General features: G+C 37.2%; 1 long non-coding RNA gene across 1 annotated transcript in view; it reads right to left on the bottom strand.

Annotated features, from left to right (window-relative positions):
- Positions 1-6,028: 6,028 nt before the first annotated feature.
- The window catches only part of LOC123822220, a 45,955-nt gene continuing 31,357 nt past the window's right edge, over positions 6,029-20,626 (bottom strand). The window contains exons 2-3 of the long non-coding RNA XR_006786240.1: positions 6,998-7,213; positions 6,029-6,370 (exon numbers count right to left, since the gene is read on the bottom strand). This is a non-coding gene — a long non-coding RNA (uncharacterized LOC123822220). The remainder of the gene's footprint in view (positions 6,371-6,997; positions 7,214-20,626) is intronic.

Below are 20,626 nucleotides of genomic sequence, written 5' to 3'. Positions count from 1 at the left end.
AGTTTTAAATGAAAAAGAGTTTTTAGACATACACACTTCTAAATCAGCCTCCAGATGGTTTCAATGCATTTTAAAATTTCAGCCTCAGAAATTCTGTTGGATTTTCTATCGTCCTAATTCTTTGGTCTGAGAATTGTTTACTAGAGTGTTTTTTTTTCTATTTTCTGTGTTGAATGTCTCTTATACTTTATACAAAGACAATCTATTTTTGAAATCTTATTAAATGTCATAAAAGTGAAGGTATAGGGTCTCTTTTCTAAGGCGTAGTCTTGCACAGCAGTGACAGACATAAATGCCTGAGGAGTGACAAATTGCCACAGAATTACAAGCTCATTGCACTTGGCCCTCCAAGTCCATTCCCCCTCTTATTCCGGGGGGCTAAACTAAACAAACTAAATAGGAGGACTTCTTTGCCCTTGGACTTCCAGTTTCGTTGGGCCAATGCAAATCCCAGTGGAAGATGTGAGGGAGAGGAAAATGTGTTTATGGCAAGGAAGCCAACTTATATTCTTTCCAGGCCCCAGGAACTGCCCTTCCCATCGCCATTCAGGCTGATGGGTGCTAACAGCTTGGCAGTTTCTACCTGGGTGTTACCCCACATTCCTTTATGGTTTCCCCACACACATACTTTTGAAGTAAAATGCTCTTTTGTAAATAAATTTGTTTCAAAGTATCCTACAATAATTATAGCATGTTTTTATTGGGACTCCTGGTGTACTTAACTATAACAAATTAATCATTAATTAAATTAATGAATGTGTAGACCAAATTACAAATACATTTTATACATACACATACATTTTCTAATTCAATCATTCAGTGGCCCCTAACATCGTGAAGCTATTCTCAGGCACTCTTGACATTTGTTTTCAGTGTCTGAAGAAAACTTGAAAGATTCGGATAGTGTCTATGCCAGGGTGTGCCAGGACCAGTCACATGAATTGAAGGGACTTGTGTTTTCTTATGCAGATTGTGGAGAGAAAATGGCATGCCACATGTTGGGAGTGAAATACAAGAGACCAGAAGAAATGTTTGAGATGTGCTTAAATCATTCACTAGAGAAGCCACGGGAAGGGGTAACCCTTTAAAAGAGCAACTGAGAGTATAGGAGGAGAAGGGAAAGGACAACTCTGAGACAGGAGGATTTTTATAGAGTCTTACTGGGATCCTGCTGGTGCAAAGCGCTAATGAGAGTTCCTTAAAAAGTCTGACCTGAGGGATTCAGATTGCTGTCTGAGAAATTTATGTGGGTTATGGATGTACTGCTCAAAAAATGTCCCAAAGGACTTACTGAGCTCTCCTAGTTCCGAGAGAACAAGGAGGAGGAAAATAAGGAGGTAACAAGCTTTCTACACAGAATAAGATCTGCTAGCTTGGCTGTGGTGGTGCAGACTTGGGGAACAAGAAGGGATGCTCACCCTTGAAGTTTGGTGTAGAATAAGTGGATACCTTCCCAACATTTGCTCATGGGCCTCATAATAGACTCAAGTCTTGTTGTAAAATGTGGACCCAGGTAGAAAGCTAATGACATTCCTCAGGCCCCATACTTCATTAATTCTATTTATAATATTCTTGTCCCAATAGAGCTGACCAAGAGAATCAAATGTACGCTGGTTCTTACTGAGGAAATAACTGGAAGGAGCAGGGAATGTGAACCCTCTCCAGGTAGAAACTGCTAACCCAAGAGAAAAACTGTCCCCCAAATGGCCTCATAGTTGGACTGGCCCACCCTCCTAGGGAAGGAAATTAGAGTTTGGATTAGGGGAAGAGCCTTTGCTTGTTGAGTTGCCAGAAAACTGGATACTACTGGTAAATACCATGTTAAGCTTCTGAACTCCTTTAAAAATGAACTCACTATGTAGCCACTCACTGAACAAATTAAAATATCACATAAAATGAACCACATGAACAAATTAAAATATCACATAAAATGAGCCAAGCACTGCTTTTGACACTGGGGTCCAGCACTGTGCAATACTGACCAAGAAAACCTGAGTCATGGCACTCACATTCTAGTATGGAAAGTTTGGACTCGCACATTCTGGCTATTATGTTGAAAACTGACTGAAGGAGAGCAAGAGCTGTAGCAGGAGACCAATTAGAAGCCCACTAAAAGAGCACAGACAGAGAGTCAGTGGCTTGGACAAGGGGACAGCACTGGAGGCGATGAGATCCAGACCAGTTCTGGCAGTTTGGGTTGTCGAGACCGCAGGCTGTGATGACTCGACCTCTCTTACACTTCCTCCTATGCCAGAGGGAGTCTCTCCACAATGTCTGACCCATATCTCATGGGAAAGCAGCCTGTGGAGATTTGCTGAGAGTAGCAAATGTTTACTGGTTGAGGAAGAGGTTTTTAATATGAGGCAAACCTTTTTTCTTAGAGGTAGCATCCTCTCATACATGAAAACAAAATGTATGTATATATGTGCAAGCATGTGTACACACACAAGTGTAGCTTTCAAAGGGGCTGGGGACTGCTGGTTAATAAGCTTTTGTTTTTCTGAGTACATCATGCTAGTTGAGGACCAGGTGTGGACATTATGTACACTAGCATAGCACTCAAAGTCATAATGCAGAGGCTCTGCAGATCTACAGGTCAGACCTGAGAGAAGCGTTGGCATAAAACACAGAAAAAAACTATAGAGAAAAATAAGTATTTAAATTGATATTTAATCACATTTTTACTTCAATGTCCACAAATTCATAACCTTATATAAAATTCATAATTTTTAAAATTTCAATTCTAAAAAAAAAAACATGATATACAAGAACAATTTTTGGTTACATTTCCTCCCTTTGCCAGAATCCATGTGTTATCATGATTTATACAGTGCAATTAGAACCAATTGTAACTTTATTGTAAGTCACTTCTAGATAAATAACTTCAAAAGCAAAGCTATAACAATTCTTTCAAAATCGTTTACTGCAAAAAAAGTCATTTGATGTGTTATTTGGGCACCCCATTATGTCTGAGAAAGGGAAGATAAAGTGTCTAATATAAATCACAGGAGATCTTTTGGGGAAACAAAGACATTGACAGGGGACTTTATTAAATGTCTTCATGCCCTATGGAGTCCTCAGTGACATCTAATATTTTGTGGAGTTGGGATCTACCAAAATGCTGATCCTGCTTCAAGGTAGGATTGCAGCAAGATCAGTGGCTGAATCGGAGGAGAAAATGAAGTCTGGATAGCACTGAAATATGATAACTGTTGATTCTAACCATGTTTTCAATTTAAAAATTTAAAAGAATAAACATAGAGAACACCCTTCAAAAGTATTATAAACTGAAGTTTTGGGTTCAATTTGTGAAAGGTATGGATTCATTATATTTTGTGGTATGTTTATAATTTGAAGATCATCTGGCAGAAAAGAAAATAAAGCTTACTGCTTTAAAAATGAACATAAACTCTTGGAAAGGGAATGATAAAAATGAATTATCCCCCAATTTTTCTCTGATCTTAAACAAAAGGAAAGCTACAAACCACAGCAGCATGTAACAATTCCATAACAAGGAAATGGCTGAATAAGGAGTATTTCCAACAGTTAACAAGAGGGGGAAAAAGAAGTAAAAATAGCTTAAACAAAATTACTTCTAGCAATAAATTTTCATCTTAAAATGTAAGCTGCTGGGTGCTGCATATATTCAATCTCTACACTAAATGAGAAGATTTGCACCAAGATTTGCAGCTATTATGAGATAATGATTAGAAATTTTGCCCTTTTCCAAGTTTAATAGCTTGGAATGTCAAACATAAAACACCTCCCTTTTATATTTTCATCTGAAATAAACCACCCTCCCAACCCAAAGAAAACATATTAAGCATGTAGATCCTTTCTTTGTTCTCCAATTTGTTGATTCTTATTCACAAATCCCAAAAGGATATCATTTTTTTATCATTTATGAATAACTCAGAGGAGAAATAGGTTTAAGCAAGTTCTCATGTTATCTTTCTTTTTATCCATGATTTCAGAATAGAGTGGCTTAGCAGAAGTCCTATTCACAAACCAAATGCAAGAAGCTAAAATCTTGTTTAAATTACTGGACAGAGAGAGCAATGGAGCCTTCAAAAACACTAGCTTGGGATTCAAAGAGCTCTGGGTTTGAATCGTACCTTTAGTTTCCACTGACAAGCTTTCTTAAAAACTTCCTTAAGACTCAATTTTTTAATAGAGGTTTTGTAAGCATTATAGTATTAGGTATATGTAAAATATCCCCAAGCGTATGCTATTAGAATTCTAGAGTGAACCACATTAAGCTCAGTTCCTTGGCTTGTATGTTCATGAAGAGAAACTACAAAAGGCAAACTTTCAAATCACTTATATTTATTTTTGAAATATTTTCCATAAAATTTTCCATTATGAAATTATGCAATCTATTCAGAATAAACTCTCTAATCAATAAACACAACATGCACCCATGCTTTAGGGTTGGTATTAAAGGTGACAATAACTGAACCTGTGGGTGGGATGCATTTGATGTCCCATTAGTTACGTTATCATTAGGGATGCTTTCTTCATCCTCAGGCCTATGATATCAGTCCTGTGCCAGGCCTCATCAGGGATAGGTCTTACAGCTCCAGCCAAAGATTTGATCTTCAAGAGTTAGGAGAGTAGAGAGACAAAATGCAGCCTGGCTATGGGAGCAAGGGTCTTTGAGCTATGGGTTGTTAATTGTTGCATCTTTCAAGGTTGTTATAGTCTGACATTCCCTGACTGGGCTCTGTTGCCTGGGGTATTCCATTTCACCCCTTATTACAATTGGTTATATTCAAACTGATTAACGTGCTGATCCTAGATATGATTATTGAACAAATGTTGGCTCTGTTACCCTTACCCCTCACCTCACATCTTGCTACAGGATATTTTGGTTATGCAAAGTAGATATTCCTCATTTGTTGATACTGCAAAGATGTTGTGGTCATCACTGGGGCCTAGAATCTCAATTCACAGATTAAATGAGTTCATGTATCTTAAAAACTTAGATTTGTCCTTGGTACATTGTTAATATCATATTAGTGTTTGCTTTTTTTTAAGATTTTATTTATTTATTTTTTAGAGAGGGAAGGGAGGGAGAAACAGAGAGAGAAACATCAGTGTGCGGTTGCTGGGGGTCATGGCCTGCAACCCAGGCATGTACCCTGACTGGGACTTGAACCTGCAACACTTTGGTTCACAGCCCACGCTCAATCCACTGAATTACACCAGCCAGGGCAGTGTTTGCTTTTAAGAGAAAAAAAATGAAAGCCACCAGCCACCAATTTATGTAGCCACATGGCACATGGGTAGGGGTAAGAATCTATTTTGGCTTGAAAAGTAAGAGTTTGACTCAAATGTCAAGCAAATAGAACAAAAGACAATGTTCTTCCTTAAGTCCCAGTAATAGGCCATGAATAAGCCCTAGAGTTTCCACTTGTGCACAGATACAGGTCCAGTCAAGCATAAGCACTGTCTTCTCTTCCCTAGGGAACTTCAGCAAAGTAAGTCGGTAACCCCAGAATTGTGTGGAATGATAAACTGCTTTTTGGTGAATATCTTCCGACCTGAGAAAGAGTTAGACTTCAGTATAAGAATGTTTGAGACAATCCACCTCATAACTTCTATATACTTGAGGTAAAGATTTCATACATCTTTGATATTTTATGTGCTCTAAAGGCTGAAAGAATTTAACCCATAAGAATAAATTTAAATGTCTAACTCAGTACTAGTTTAAGGCTTATAATTTTATTTGAAATCTTGTCATTTACATATAATGTTGGGACATGTAATACTCTCTGGGATTCAACATATTTATAAGTTTAATTTATTGGAAATAGAATATATTATCTTTATTAATCCTGTTTATAATGTTTGTAGTTGTTTAATGAAATTGAAAATGTGATAAAATTTCATGCAAATAATGTTTTAAGGTGAGTGTTAAAATGTGCTATTATATATATATATATACATATGTATGTGTATGTATATATAAAGATTTGCAAGAACTGTTTATTGATTTTATGACTATAATGAGTGAATACTGATTTTTAAAAGCAACCAGAGTTGCTATTATTATTGATATTATCACCATCACCATTGGTGCTTTTATTAAGTACTGCCATAACAAAATACTGCCAACTGAGTGACTTAGATGACAGAAATTAATTGTCTCACAGTTCTGGAGGTCAGAAGTCCAAGTCCAGGGTGTCAGCAGGGTTGTTTCCTTCTAAGGACTATGATAAAGGATCTGTTCCATACCTCTGCTCTGGTTTCTGGTGATTTGCTGGCAATCTTGTGTACCTTGGTTTGTAAGAACAGCATCCCAATCTCTACCTTCATCTTCACATGGTGTTCTCCCTGTGTTCAGATCTGTCTCTGCAGCCAAATGTACCTTTTGATAAGAACACAAGTCATGTTGAATTAGGACCCACCCTAACCAACCTCATATTAACTTGATTAACTTTGTAAAATTCTATCTCTAAATAAGATTACAATCTGAAGGACTTGGGCTTAGGGCTTGGACTTTCTTTCTTTTTTTATTTTTTTTGAGAGTTACTGTTCAATCTATAAGATGGCCTATTGCATGTTTCCAACATTTCTTTATTTCTTGATGTTTAAATTCTTCTAGTGTTTTGCTTATACAATGTAACAATTTTTAATTGATTTCACACAGTCCTGTGTTCAAATCCTAGTTCTGCCACTCATTCAGTAGGAAAATTGTTTTCTGTGGTTTTGTTTCTGTAAAATGGGGCATAATATACTCCTTACAATGCTATTATAAAAATTAAATTAAGTGAATAAATCACTCAGAATAATTTCTTATAGATAATAAAATCTCAGTATAATGGAAGCTACCACTACTACTGCTTTTATTACTGCTGCCTTGTCAATGCTTACTATTATTCTTGGAGAGAATGTTCTTATGTATATCTCAATTGCCTATTGAATTAGTGGGTTTTAGTTATAATAATCTTACCACAAACTTAGTGCCTTAAACAATACAAAACCATAATCTTACAGTTCTAGCTTTCAGGAGTCTGAAATGAAGATTATGGGGATGAAGTCAAGGCGTTAGCAGGGCTGGTTCCTTCTGGAGACTGCAGGGAGAATCTCTTGCTTCCTCCAGCTTCCAGATGGTATTGGTGTTCCTTTCCTTGTGGCCGCATCACTCCAAACTCAGCTTCTAGTGTTCATCCCATTGCCTTCCTTCTGGCTGTGTTTCTACTGCCTTCTGCTATTAAAGACACTTATGATTACATTGGGATATTCAGGATAATCTCTTTATCTTCATATACTTAATTTAATTACATCTGCAAAGTTCTGATTTTTACCATAAAAGATGATGTACATTCACAGGGTCCAGGTTGTAAGGCATGGATATATTTGGGGGCCATTATTCAGTCTATCACACAAATTTGGGGGGTTAAAATATTTCTCTCATCACTTGAAAACTAGAATTCTTGCTAAGTCATAGCAAACCCAGAAACTGGCAATACTGTGTGATTGTGTGTGTGTTTTTGATGGTAGCATTGGTCAAACTTACTATTATCTAGAATGGAAATAGGGAGTATTTTACTGAGGCAGAAAAGGGGCAAGAAAATTGGGGCATTAGTGCTGTTATTCAGAAAATGTCTCATAGATAGAGAGCAGATGACAGCAAATGGGAGAGGAGGTTAGGGGGTGGAGGGATTGAGCAAAAAGGAAAAAGGATTTATGGACACGGACAGCAGTGTGCTGATTGCTGGGGGGAGGGGGGTATAATGGGACTAAATGGTCATGGAAAAAAATACGATAAATGAAATTTTAAAAAAAGAAAGAAAGAGAAAATGTTACAGTACTGCCCAAATGAAATACTTGAGTTTCAGAATCCAAGAAGAAAATTATACTTCCTGGAAAGGCAATTTAACCTATCTGCACCCTGCCTCCACATGGTAAGATGGTGCATTGCAAACTCAGCAGAAAGAGTTTGTGGGACTGCTAAGCTTGGAGCTGAGAGTGAGAAGAACCTAGGAAAACAAGCAGTCTGATCAGAAATGGAAGTGTGCATCCCACAGAGACCAACACAAAAGACTTGAGATTCGGAAGTTCAGAGTAGTTCTTCCTCCTGCCTCTTCCAAATTTCCTGCTCATCTCAATTCTGACTGGGATGTTTTCATGGTGAAATTAAATTCCAGAAGAGTTTAGAGATAGGAGAATTCACAGGATGCTAGTAAAGAAGAAATACTTCTAAAATTAGAAGCAAGAGACTAAGATTTTTAATTTCTAGTAATATGACACATATCAGTAATATCCATCTTCAAAATACTGAGAAGCTCTGGATAATACATAACATATTTCTAAATGTATAGTTTAGCTTTTGAGAAATCAAGGGAATTTTTCCCAGTGGTCAAAAATAAAGAGGAAGCTGAAAGGCAGAGAATTCAGCTGATGCTTTAGCTACCTCTGAGGCAATTGGTTTTAAATATTTTCCTTGACTTTGAACATGTTAATTCAATTATGCATGCAAGCATTTTGAGGATGAAATAATCACTAAAAAGTAGAACATCTCAATCAGGAGTATAAAAATTATATACATAAAAACAAGAGAAAAATAGGGAACTACTTGAGAGGGACAGACGAAATCCTTTTTCATCTTGGTCCTAAGATATCCTTTTTGAGCAGTTGACAATAAACATCAAGCAAAATGTAACTTTGAAGTGAAATGAAAACAAAATTTCAAAGCTCTGTTCATTCTGAATCTGTACTCTGAAGAGTTACTCCAAGCTTATGATATATCAGAATCTGTCACTTTATTAGCAAGTCTTTGGTAATAGTTTTCCTTCACCTCCTTCTCTACATTTTCCTTTGCCCACATAAAGGGACATTAGTATGCATCCCTTCTCCCTCCCTCCTTCTTGTCTTCCCCAACATCTTTAGTTAATGACAGTATCATTTAATGAATATTTGACAAGTCTATCTATACTAATACTTATCTATGAATCTCTTACTTCCTCCCCATAGAAATTAACATTATAAAAAAGCTATAAAAATACCAGCAAGGTAGAGAAAACAGTAGATGGTTAATAAAAACTACTAAAGTTGTTTAAGAAAAATGCTCAGAAAATATTGACTGGTGATGAATACTAAAAAAAAAAATTGGGAATTCTATAACATTCACAAAACTGTGGCAAGTTAACAATCATTAGTAGACTCAACTTTGAAATTATGCGTGGCAAAAACACTTAAGTTTTTTCTCTTTCATTCTTCCACTGTTATTTTTATTGTCCTAAAGCTCTTACCTGAGAATGTCTCCATCCCCTGTTCCTGATACCAGAATAATAAGAGTTAGCTGAGGAGCATCTTTTATTATTCATAACAAGCTCCTTTCAACACACCCCAGTTTATGCTAATAAAGTGACCGTTGCCAGAGAAACCAACCAGGTGATTAGAGTGTTAGAACTTTCACTCCTACCCTCCCAGTCTCCAGGGACAGGCAGTGACTGAGGGTCGAGTTAATCACCAACAACCAATGATTTCCTTATTCATACCTACAAAATGGAAGATGCATAAAAACCGGAAGTAAAAGGGTTTGGAGAGATTCCAGGTTGGTGAACTGAACATATCTACAACCCGGGAGGGGGTGCAGACCCCACTTCTGAGAGGAAGGAAGCTACTGTTCTCAGGACCCTTCCAGGGCTCACTTCATGCACTTTCCCTGGTGGCCTTTTATCTATACCCTTTATAATAAATTAATAAGCGTAAATAGCAATTGTAACAAGTTATTGAACTGAGGGCAGGGTCGGGGCAGGGCAGGGTTGAGGTTGGACCCCTGACTTTGTAACCAAGTTGAACAGAAGTGGGTGCTTTGGACATCCATTACCTGCCTTTGAAGTGAGGACGGCCTTGTGTCCTTCAACCTGGAGTCTGACTAAATCTAGGTAGCTAAGATATTTCAAGTTCAGAGCAATTCTTTAACAAAGCAGGTTTGAAGTCATAATGTATGGGACAGAAATGTGCACAGGAACCTGATGTTCTGCTATGTTTACATGGACCTTCTGAGTTTCTTAAATTTCAGCTCAATTCAACAGAGTCCTGAGTCAAATTGTGTGAGAAACATGGTCAGTGCCAGGCCCATGAGTGTTGATGCTCCAACATGAAAAGGTAATGTTCACTGAGGTACAGTTTACTAAGGCTCTCTGTTTATCTATGGAGGTATCTCTTGCTAACACCATATTTAAATCAAACCATGAAACTAGCGGCAAACTATGCCCTAGTTAAACCTTATACTGTGTACGCTGAACTGTGTATTGGTGCTTACTAAAAAAATTGAAGGAAACAACATCCAGACCCTAGGGTTTTTCTAGATTGATTCCGGGATACATAAATTATTTTTGTAAATACAAAAATATCTTAATCCCTTGCTGCTACAGATAATTTCAATTTCTTTTGTTTTGCTTGACACAGAGCTTTAATTAGGCATAGTGAGGATGGTGGGAGTGAACTTGGTGGAATATTTCACCACAAAGGGATGGCTTGAAGGGTTGTGAAATGATTCAGCTAAGGTGCATAAATAAAGCTCTCTTTTTACCTGTACTCTATAAAACTGATGGAATTACCCCAATGAGCTTAACCAATGCCTCACAGTAAATACATACACTTTACCTCTTATATAAACCTATTAAAACCTGAATAATCCTATCGCTCTTAGAAATCATCTTTGATGACTCTAAGGTCTCATGGAAATGCATAGTAAGTCTCTCAAGAACCAACTTTAAAAATTCTCACAAGCTGACTCTATTTCAAGTGTCAGCTAAAGCCAGAATGCAAACTAAGCACTGCCAAGTTGCTTTAAAAAATTAGAGAAGACATGAGAATGAGAAAGAACTGAATGAGCTAGTTGATGGAAACATTCTTTGGTCCAAATAGAAGGTATCTTTGTTCCCTTTCTAGGTGAATACAAAATTGAGATATTCCACATCAGAACCCCAGCTGGAAAATAGAACCCTATATTAAATGGTAAAGAATGAATTAGTATATATACATCACATGCCTACTGCTCCATAATGATAGAGAATTGATGAGGATACAAAGCCATTTTACATGCAATTGACCTCAAGGGTATTACAATTTAGTACTGGAAAAGTAACATACATGTGTGCCTGACTATAACACAACTGTCAGTGAAGTGTTATCATGGAAGGGCAAGCAAATTACTTTGGCAAAACAGAAAGAAACTCAAAAATACCTTTTGAATGAAGCATAAAAAGTTTAGTAAGATTTCACAGGAACATGAGTTGCTAAGATGAGAAACTGCAATGAGCAAAGCATAAAGTCTTCAAGTGCCTCTGGCACACAGGGGTCAGCACAGTATGAGTTTGAATCTGGCCATTAAATGTGCAAAGGGAAATGTCAAAGTCAGGGAAATGCATACCAAAGCAGTTAGGACTATTTTCTATTGAAAATTGAGAGCCATTTAAGAATTTTTAGGTTAAACATGATATAAACTGAGCAAATATTACATTTTAGGAAAAAAATAACTGTGATAGTTATATAAAGAAAGACATACCATGTACACTAAATAATATTCATTAAACAAACACACTGGAGAAGAAAATTTTGAGACATAACAACAATCCTAAAATCTAGGTAAGAAAAAATCAGCACACCCTTGGTCAGGTGGCTCAGTTGGTTGGAGCATAATCCTGTACACCAAAAGGCTGCAGGTTCCATTCCAGGTTAGGGCACCGTACCTGGGCTGTGGGTTCAATCCCCAGTGGGTGCATGTGATAGACAATCAATCGATGATCAATGTCTCTTTCCCTCTCTCTCTCTCTCTCTGTCTCTCTCCACCACTACTTCTCCCTCCCTTTTACTTTGCCTGTCTTTCTAAAACCAATAAACATATCCTTGGGTGAGGATAAAAATAAAATCAGCGCTAATGCTAAGGCACAATGCAGAGGTCATACAAAGTGCACAACAGTTATACGTGAGGAGCTTTGTTAGTGAGTGACTGACTACAGATAACACATCTGGAGAACTTCTACAATCCAAATTTCATTTAGCACGCTGTACCTTTACAGAAATTGTAATATAAAAGAACATCCAGTGTAATAGCTGGAAAGCATATCCCCAAACAAAGCTTTCAATCAACACTGTTATAGTGTAATGGGGAGAGGGAAGCTGGATCTTGCCAGATAGGTGGAGAGTGGAGGAGGGATCCCTGAAGCGGTGCAAAAGGCTACACTCCCCAAACTGAGGAAGGAGTTTCAGGAAACACTTAGGCAGCAGATTGAAGCTGCAGCAGGCTTGTGACTCTGTACCGCCAGGTGAGGTAAACAAACCGGAGTCTGACGCCCCACCCCGGGGGTGCCCCACTACCCACTTCTGGACTATGGCGGCAGGAGGAGGAGCAGAGACACTGCACAAGCTGATGCTAGTGATGGATGCCAGCCAGGACTGTCAGGCAAGGTGGATGCTCCCCCAGCAGCAAGATTTGGGGGCAGAAGATTTAAGCAAAGGGCACGGAGTCTTGGCCCCTTGGCCCTTTCTGTGCTCCCTTGCTCACTTGGATAGTGACTGGGCCGTGCCTCATCAGTAGCAGCCTGCAGGAGGCAGTAGCTGCGTGCTGTCCAGGGTGGGTGCTGCTGGACCACTCCCATTTTCTCACTCTGAGAGCCACAGGCAGATGTGTGGGCCTTAGAACGTTCACCACCTCTGGGAAGAAAAGCAGCCTTGGATGCTGAGGCCCGGCAGACCTCCCTGCACGACCAGCTGCCATGACCTGGCAGCGCACTCTGGCTATGGAAGAAGGAGAAAGCTGTGACAAGGTTAATGGTGATGCCAACCCCACAGCACACACTCTAGGGAGAGAGAGCTGAAGAGTCAGAGACCCATTCTTGTAACAGCCTCGGGTCCTAGAACAGATAAGATTGGAGTGGGGTGTATGCACACTGACTCTGGTACTGGGGGTGGTGGGCTTCCTTCTGTCTTTTGGAGAAGAGATTGGCTTAGAGCTGGGAAGTCACCAGATCCCCCAAATTGGGCAACTTTTTAATAACCTTTTTCCTTCCCTACCAATTTTTGTGTTATGCTTATATTCAAAGGCAGGCAACTGAATTCCACCTTGTTCAGTAACCATAGCTATTATGAATAAAAATACAAGGTAAACAGCTAAACAGTTCATTTTAATCCTTCTGTTTAAATCTCTGTAGCCCAATCTAGGGGATAGGATATTCATGCAGAAACACAACTTTAAGTGAAGCAGGACACAGGCAGAGTGCCCAATGAGTGGCATGGGCAATAGGTGGGAAAGGAGCTAAGACATGGTAGCACATCCATGAGAGCCCTGTGCAGCGCGCGGGCTTGAGGTAAGCCCTGAGAACAAAATGACACTCAAGGGACTGCAAGAAAGGGAGGGAGGGCACTTTAGACAACAGAAACAAACAAACCAAAAACCATGTGAACAACTGCAAATGTGATTAAGATGGCAGGGGAGAAAAATGAGCATCTGACATGAGCAGCACACATAGGGTAGCTTGATTGCTCTGCATGTGGAGTGGGCATCATGATTTTGGAAGCATCATTTTTTGGTATCTGGACAGCTGGTGATCCCTGGTGTTGGCCTGCACACACTCACACACACACACACACACACACACACACACAATTGATGAACACAAAGATAATTGTGAGGAGACTATAGACAAGGACATATTTAGAGAGACAAGAAATGGCCAAAGTGCTAATACCCAAAGCAGACTAAATAATGAGATATCATTATTTAAGGAAACAGATGTATGGACGCAGTTTTTCAGAAGGATGCATGCATATTTCTAATGGTGCTGCCTGCTGCTGTGATAAGGTGTGGTGGGAAAGAAAAGGAGAACAGGAGTAAAGAGAGAAAGGGCGTGGTGATTTAATGTCTGTAGAGAGAGCAGTGGAGAGTGAAGTTGGGCATGGCTCCAAGGTTTCAAGCTGGGATCTTGAGAGAATTATTATGTCAATGGTAAAAATAAAGTGATCTGAGATGTGAACTGTATTTGGATAATGATAGGGATTTTTTATTTTGGATAATTGAAAATTAGGTAATGGTGAGAGATCCCTGGAGATCCCAGCTAGCAGTGTTATAGGTAGAATATGGCCCAGGGGCCATATTAGGGCTCCATGTGAATATATGTAACATACCACAGTGTTCAAAATAAAATAACTACTAATATTTAAAAGTTTTGTAAAAATAAAGCTGAGAAATGTACAAGAGAATAGTAAATGATATACGTTATTTACACAAGAAAGTCCAATATGCTTTGAAGTAGAACTAAAAGTATTATTTCAATATTAGTATTAATTAAAATTTAATTAATATTTTTCTTGCTTTCTTGAGCTATAAAATGTTTTATTTTAGGATTATAGTAAAGGAGAATAGATTTATATCTGCATATCTATTAAAATTAAAAAGGATGTTTGATTTTTTATTCTTTTACCCTATTATGTATGTGGCAATCATTCAACAGACATTTGGATTGAATTCAGAAACAGGATCAGTTATTTGCAAAATAGCTAAGAGCATGTGTAAATACAGAAGAATTCACTGGAGAACTTGAGGTTGTTTATTTGTGACAAAAAGTGTCACACTTTCTGAAATATATTTCTATTGCTTCATTTTTCTCTAATGCTCACAAATTAGCAAAGAGACCTCAGGCAACTGCTTGTGATTTGGTTTCCTCATCTACAAAATGGACATAAAATATTACTTGCTTCATAAATCATTGAGATTAAAGAAGCTAGAACATGTAAAGTCTCTACAACAGTGCTTGGCACAAAGGGAGATCTCAGTAATTTTTCGCTGTTATGGCAGAGAAGTTATGCATGTATGCATTGTTTGAACGGGAACCTCACAACTTCGCAGTGTTAGCTAGAAGAGCAATTTAGTTTTCCTGCCATCTCAAAAATTGTTAGCAGAATGGCCCTTAGATGCATGTGCTTGAACAAGTAGATTCAAAGCTCAGGATAGATAACCTGTACAATAATGAAATGTAAGTAGTTCAGTCAAAAACAGAGATATGCAGAGAAAAATACAGTTCACTTGACTCGAGTATTTGAGAAAATAAGATGTCTTCTGTGCTATTTTTTTTTAAAAAGCAAGCAAATGGACTCAAATACACAGATTACCTTAACTGTTATTTTAATTCCTTTTCTATCATCGAGTATTTCTTTCATAGTACCCCCAAGAACACCCTTAGCAGTTTAAAATAAATACAGTACAGAATCATACTGTTCTATTTGCAAACATTCTATTTTCTTATTGTTTATTTGGTGATCTCCCTAACATGTAATACCTAAGGAAATATTCCTCCATTATTCATTCATTTATTCAACAAGAATGAATTAGATCATAATGCTGACACAAAGGATAAATATCTAAAGTGAGTCAGACAAGATTTCCCCAAATCATAACATGCTGACAAACTCTCTAAGGTGAATAGAAGTCCTCTTGATACACTTGGAGGTAAAGAGCATTTCAAACATGGGACAGAGCATGTGCAAAGCTTCAGAGGCTGCTAACACTGACTTAAGTGGTTAAATTAAGGTGTGAGAATAGGGTATATTTGGGAAGTGGTGAGTGCTTAAAGAAGTAAAGAGTTGAATGCAGGAAGTTAAATATGTTATGTCTAGGAAATTAAAAAGACATTGAAAGCTTAAAAAGCAGCGTAGCAATTGTCAAATATTCCTCTCTAAATTCATGACAGGAACTTCCATTCTGTCCTCTCCCGCATATCTGTGTATCTCTGGTTCCTTATTCAGGCCACACGGGTTCTACACAAATATCTGCTCTCTGACATTGCTCAAAACTTTGACTTTAAAGCCTTGAAACAGCATGTCTCATATATTAGTTGATCTGTATTATAAATGCTATTGTTTTCTGTTTGTCTTTTTATGGCACAAACCAATTCCACATAATAACTTTAGGAGATGGGACTATTCTTCAATGTGAATATACTCCCGAAATACCCTTCATGAAGATTGTATGCAAAATGTCTACTGATGACTTTTTTGTGGACTAGTATGAGAAAGGAGTATTTGAAGAGTTCACTTAGGAGATTCTCCTTCATTTAAAAAAAAAGCCCAAATGCTTTTGTATCCCTCAAATATAGCCTGCCTTCAAACCTGGTGTTAAAATACTTAGTGTGCCTCTGGGATGTTTATTTAACAGCCCCGTTTGCTTGCATCAACCCTCCTTTAAAGTAAAACAGAAATAGTCAGTACCCCTTCAGTCAAAGTGTAATGGGGATGATTATACAACAAAACTACAACTTAAAAATCAAATAATTTACAAGTAAGAAAAGAAAAGGATGTAAAAACTAGTGCTTTTATAAACAGAAATGTGATTCCTTAAAAATACCTAAAATTTAGGGGACTCAATAAATTTATCAGCAATTTTATATGAGAATATATTAAGTATAAAAACGATATAGGATTCCAATTACCAAGCCACAAGATTTGTTTTTGTGTAATAAATATATTGTTTTTAAAATAAAATTTTCTTGCATAATGGAAAAGGGGTTAGTTAAAAAAAAAATACACTCTGTATTATGTTCATTGTTGACTTTACGTATCATGTTTCTTTAATTATTCCATAGCATTGGTATTAGGATTTTAAAATTCCCAAATTACCTTCCAGAAAAGTTGATTTATACATCTTTATTACTGATGGAATAGTGTGAAATGTCACAGGCTCTAAAACCACTTTCCCTTTTATATTTCACTTCACTACTTCAGGCTAATATTAAAATATTTAGTAGATTCTGATTGTTTCCTGCTGGTTGGATTGTATTAAAAATATATAGCTTTTATGAGCATAGAAATTAAATATGTGAACAATCAGGCTTTGTAAAAATATACCACATGTTAACTCAAGTAAAAGCAATAAAATATAAACAAAATGTGAAAATTTAGAACATTCTCATAATGTGTGTTCTTTTTATGACCTACCTGTTCTGTTGTGGCTTGTATTGCATAGACCAGAAAAATATATATAATTTAAAAGATCTTTTCATGTAGTTTTAAAAATGTAATACTAAACTAATTTTTAGTTGGGCTTTTAAATTCATAAATCACTTTAAAGCTAGTGGCTACCTGATATAGTATCGGACATCTTAACAATAAGGAAGAGCTTCTGCCAGTCCTGGGGGTGTTGATTAAAAGTGTTTTCATACAGTTAAGCAGTAAATCAATGATTGACAGGATTTCTAACGTGCCACATTTTACCATGGTTACAATATAAAATGTAGCTTCCCCCAACCCCAGTTGAAGTAAAGTAACTCTTAGAAATCTGCATTTAAAAATTCTGGATGAAACCTGTTTGCACGTAACCATGTAATTTCTAAGGGAATGCAGCAATTATTTTAATAATTGCTTGCTGAAGGACCAGGAAGTGTTATTCCAGAAAAAGAAATGCAGGGTTATTTTTTTTCCTCTTTTAATGGATGTATTTGTTCATTTGCCCATACTTTTGGCAATGAATAAATTTAATAAGTCAAACAAAATAATGAAATTATTATACTAATTTTGAAAGAAAATATGATATACTACCTTTAAACATGTTAACTTTAACTATGTGTATTATAGGATAATATAATAAAGAGTGTAAGAGAATATGGGGGCTTTATTTAGTACATCAAAATAACCTGATTTATCTGCAGATTCATTACAACCTACCTGTTAAACTGAATTTTTTGTAGAAACACTGTGACCAATTTCAAAGGAAACTGAATTATACTCAATATTCGCAAATGTCACTCACGTAACAGCAATGTCATATAGACTTTCCTGGAAAGTTTTACTTGTAATAGAGCAAGAGTTTCTTTAACATTAAAAAAAAGATTTAATGAAAAAGAAAAAGGAAATTCAGGCATGTACTCTCACCTTGAAGAACTACAAAAAGACAGAGAAAGTGACAATGTCCTCATAATTCCATATTCTATAATGTCGACACATGTCCATGACATGTGGGCTAATCTTTGGAAGCGTAGGGTTCAGGAGCTTTCATTTCCATTTCAGTTCATTTACAAAGTTACTTTACAGTAAGGTGGTCTGCTAGATTACCTTTATTTTTCAAATCCTCACCTGAGGATATGATTTTATTGATTTGGGGGAAAGAAAAACATCTATGTGAGAGAGAAACATCAATTGATTGCCTTTTGTACGCACCCTGACTGGGAATCAAACCCACAACCTAGGTATTTACCTTAACTGAGGATAGAACCCACAACCTTTTGGCATATGCACCAATGCCCCAGCCAACTGAGCCACCTGGCCAGCACTAATCAGATTACTCTTTAAACAGCATTGCATGTACTCAGTTGCTATCAATACAAAATAAAAATAATTGAAATGTATCAGTCGATGGATTGGATTTGATATAATTTGGATTAAGATCTTCCAAACACAGAGCAGTTTTAGAACCTGATTTAGAATTATGCTGGATGAGATATTCTAGCAGAAGCCTTCACTAGTTGGTGTCTTCATTTTTTGGTCCCAGGGCTTCAATCAGGTCAAAAATCTCTTAGGATCACAGGTCCTACAGTTTTTCTTGGTCAGGTCTGCTATTGGCAGGTGCTATCAAAGAGACATTTAAAATTAAATTTGTTTTAATTTCGAAATTTAATTTGCTTCTGAAATCAGTATCAAAGTGGTATCTGAGAGATATTTATCATGTGGGAGAAGGTGAGTGCTTTGAGAAGCCACAGGTTTATTTACCCTGCATGGTTGCTTAAATCCCAATCTCCACCTGCATGATGGAACAGTAACATTATGGGATCTCATCATTCCTTTTTTTATTTTTTAATGTGATTCATTTATAAGAATTATTAATAAATGTACCCAACTCATCTGGTTCATCTTGGAGAAATGAATAACCAATTGGTGTTTGGGGGGTCGATGTACCATGAAAAATGCAAATGGGATTCCTGAATGGGAGATATCCAGCATGGATCAAGACCTTGCCCATATGTGGAGTTTTTGTCTAAGCAATCTTTTTATAAGCTTTTTAATGCTTGAACAGCTACCATAGCAAACAGAGACATATTATTTATTAATTGCGCACCATTAATGGTGAGGTCTCGCCAACTGCCAATCCATATGGACATAAAGCCTTCAGTCCTAAATCCACTCAGATTAATTTCTTTCAATGGCGTCCAACAGCGTGAGGGTGAAATGAGAACCTGGTTTTGCTCCTGTCTTTTTATGCCATGCTTGGCAGATTAGTTCACTAGGACTTCTTTACAAGTAAGAAAAGCTACAGTACTTCTTGGTCCTATCCAGGCTAGAGATTCACAAAGATGTAGATGAAAAGATTTTAGATCTGTTGTATTTTTCCCAGATTCTCTCAAAAGTCCGTATAATCCTTTTGTCTGCACCACCCCCAAAAAGGGTTATGAAAAAGATAAGAGGATGGGGAGAGTTGCAGGGGATAAATGTAGACAACTGTACTTGAACAACGATAAAATAATTTTTAAAAGATAAGAAACATGCTTTAACAGAATCAAACAGCTATAATATCCAATTATATTAAGGGGAGCTCTTAAAAAAGTTCAAACATTAAAAAAATAGGTTTAGTTGCAATTTCAAGATGTTTGTATTGGTGATTACTGGTTACTTTCAATAATCCAGTTCTTTGTGTAAGAGGTAAAAACTGCATAATCTAATTATCAACCTCTTAGAGCAGAGTGTATGCCAAATTTCATTATGCTATTTTTTTTTTAATTTGGAACACATTCTGGCCTCTCCTAAATTTGCAAGCTAGCTCATTATTCCTGAATGAATATCAGTTCAGAGAAAGGACCCAAATTTAGCTTCTTGCAGAACTACTTTCTGCTGGGTGCCCATTCCCATTCTTAAAAAGCTGAGATGGTCATTTTGAGGAGTTTGATTTTCCTTGGTTACTCTAAGAATTCAGCACAATGTGACTTTTTTCTCTCCTTCCTCATGTCCTCTTGCTTCAATTGCTCTAAATGACATAAACACTTGTGTGGTGCGTTTCCTCGTAGCAAATGATAGAAATTAAACAAGAGTTTTGTTTAACCAATTACAAAATAAAGCGTGGAGGTCTTGAGTGCATATCTCTGTGTGTGCTTTCATGGCGAATTTAACCACAGTGAAACTATAAGCATTGCATTTACCCTTTATGGCCATAGCTTTACCATATTAACCAGTTGTTCTATAAACTGTTAGAAAAGCAAAACTACTGAATTTGTGGGACTGCACTGTTTAAACAGCAAATATGAATTCTAACCTCCACTCTTTGTCAGGAAAGAACTAAAACAGACTTCCCAGAAGAAGGCCAACTTCAGAGAAGCTGCGACGTAGCAGCGGCAACTATAGATTTCCTTATTTTTTAATCCAGAAGAATAGCTATTTTAATCTTCCCTATCCAGTGCTTAAAGTAGTTAAGTAGGCACATATCCTATAAGAAATATCCTTGAAGAAGCCTATTTTTCACAGGTAAGAAGCAAGCCAATGTGCTGGCAGTCACCGTAGCTGCCAATGGTAAGCACTCAGCCAGGGCAATTGGCCCAGTTTCTGCATGGGGCCCCAGGGCAGGGAAGGTCATTTTCCCTAAGAAACAGCTGGACTCTTCAAGCACAGGCTAGAATGGAGGCCAACAGAAGTC

This window comes from Phyllostomus hastatus, unplaced genomic scaffold (assembly GCF_019186645.2).
Source record: "Phyllostomus hastatus isolate PE091 unplaced genomic scaffold, TTU_PhHast_1.1 phas_contig_40, whole genome shotgun sequence".
NCBI classification, from domain to species: Eukaryota; Metazoa; Chordata; class Mammalia; order Chiroptera; family Phyllostomidae; genus Phyllostomus; species Phyllostomus hastatus.
This window is presented reverse-complemented; position numbering and strand designations above follow the sequence as displayed.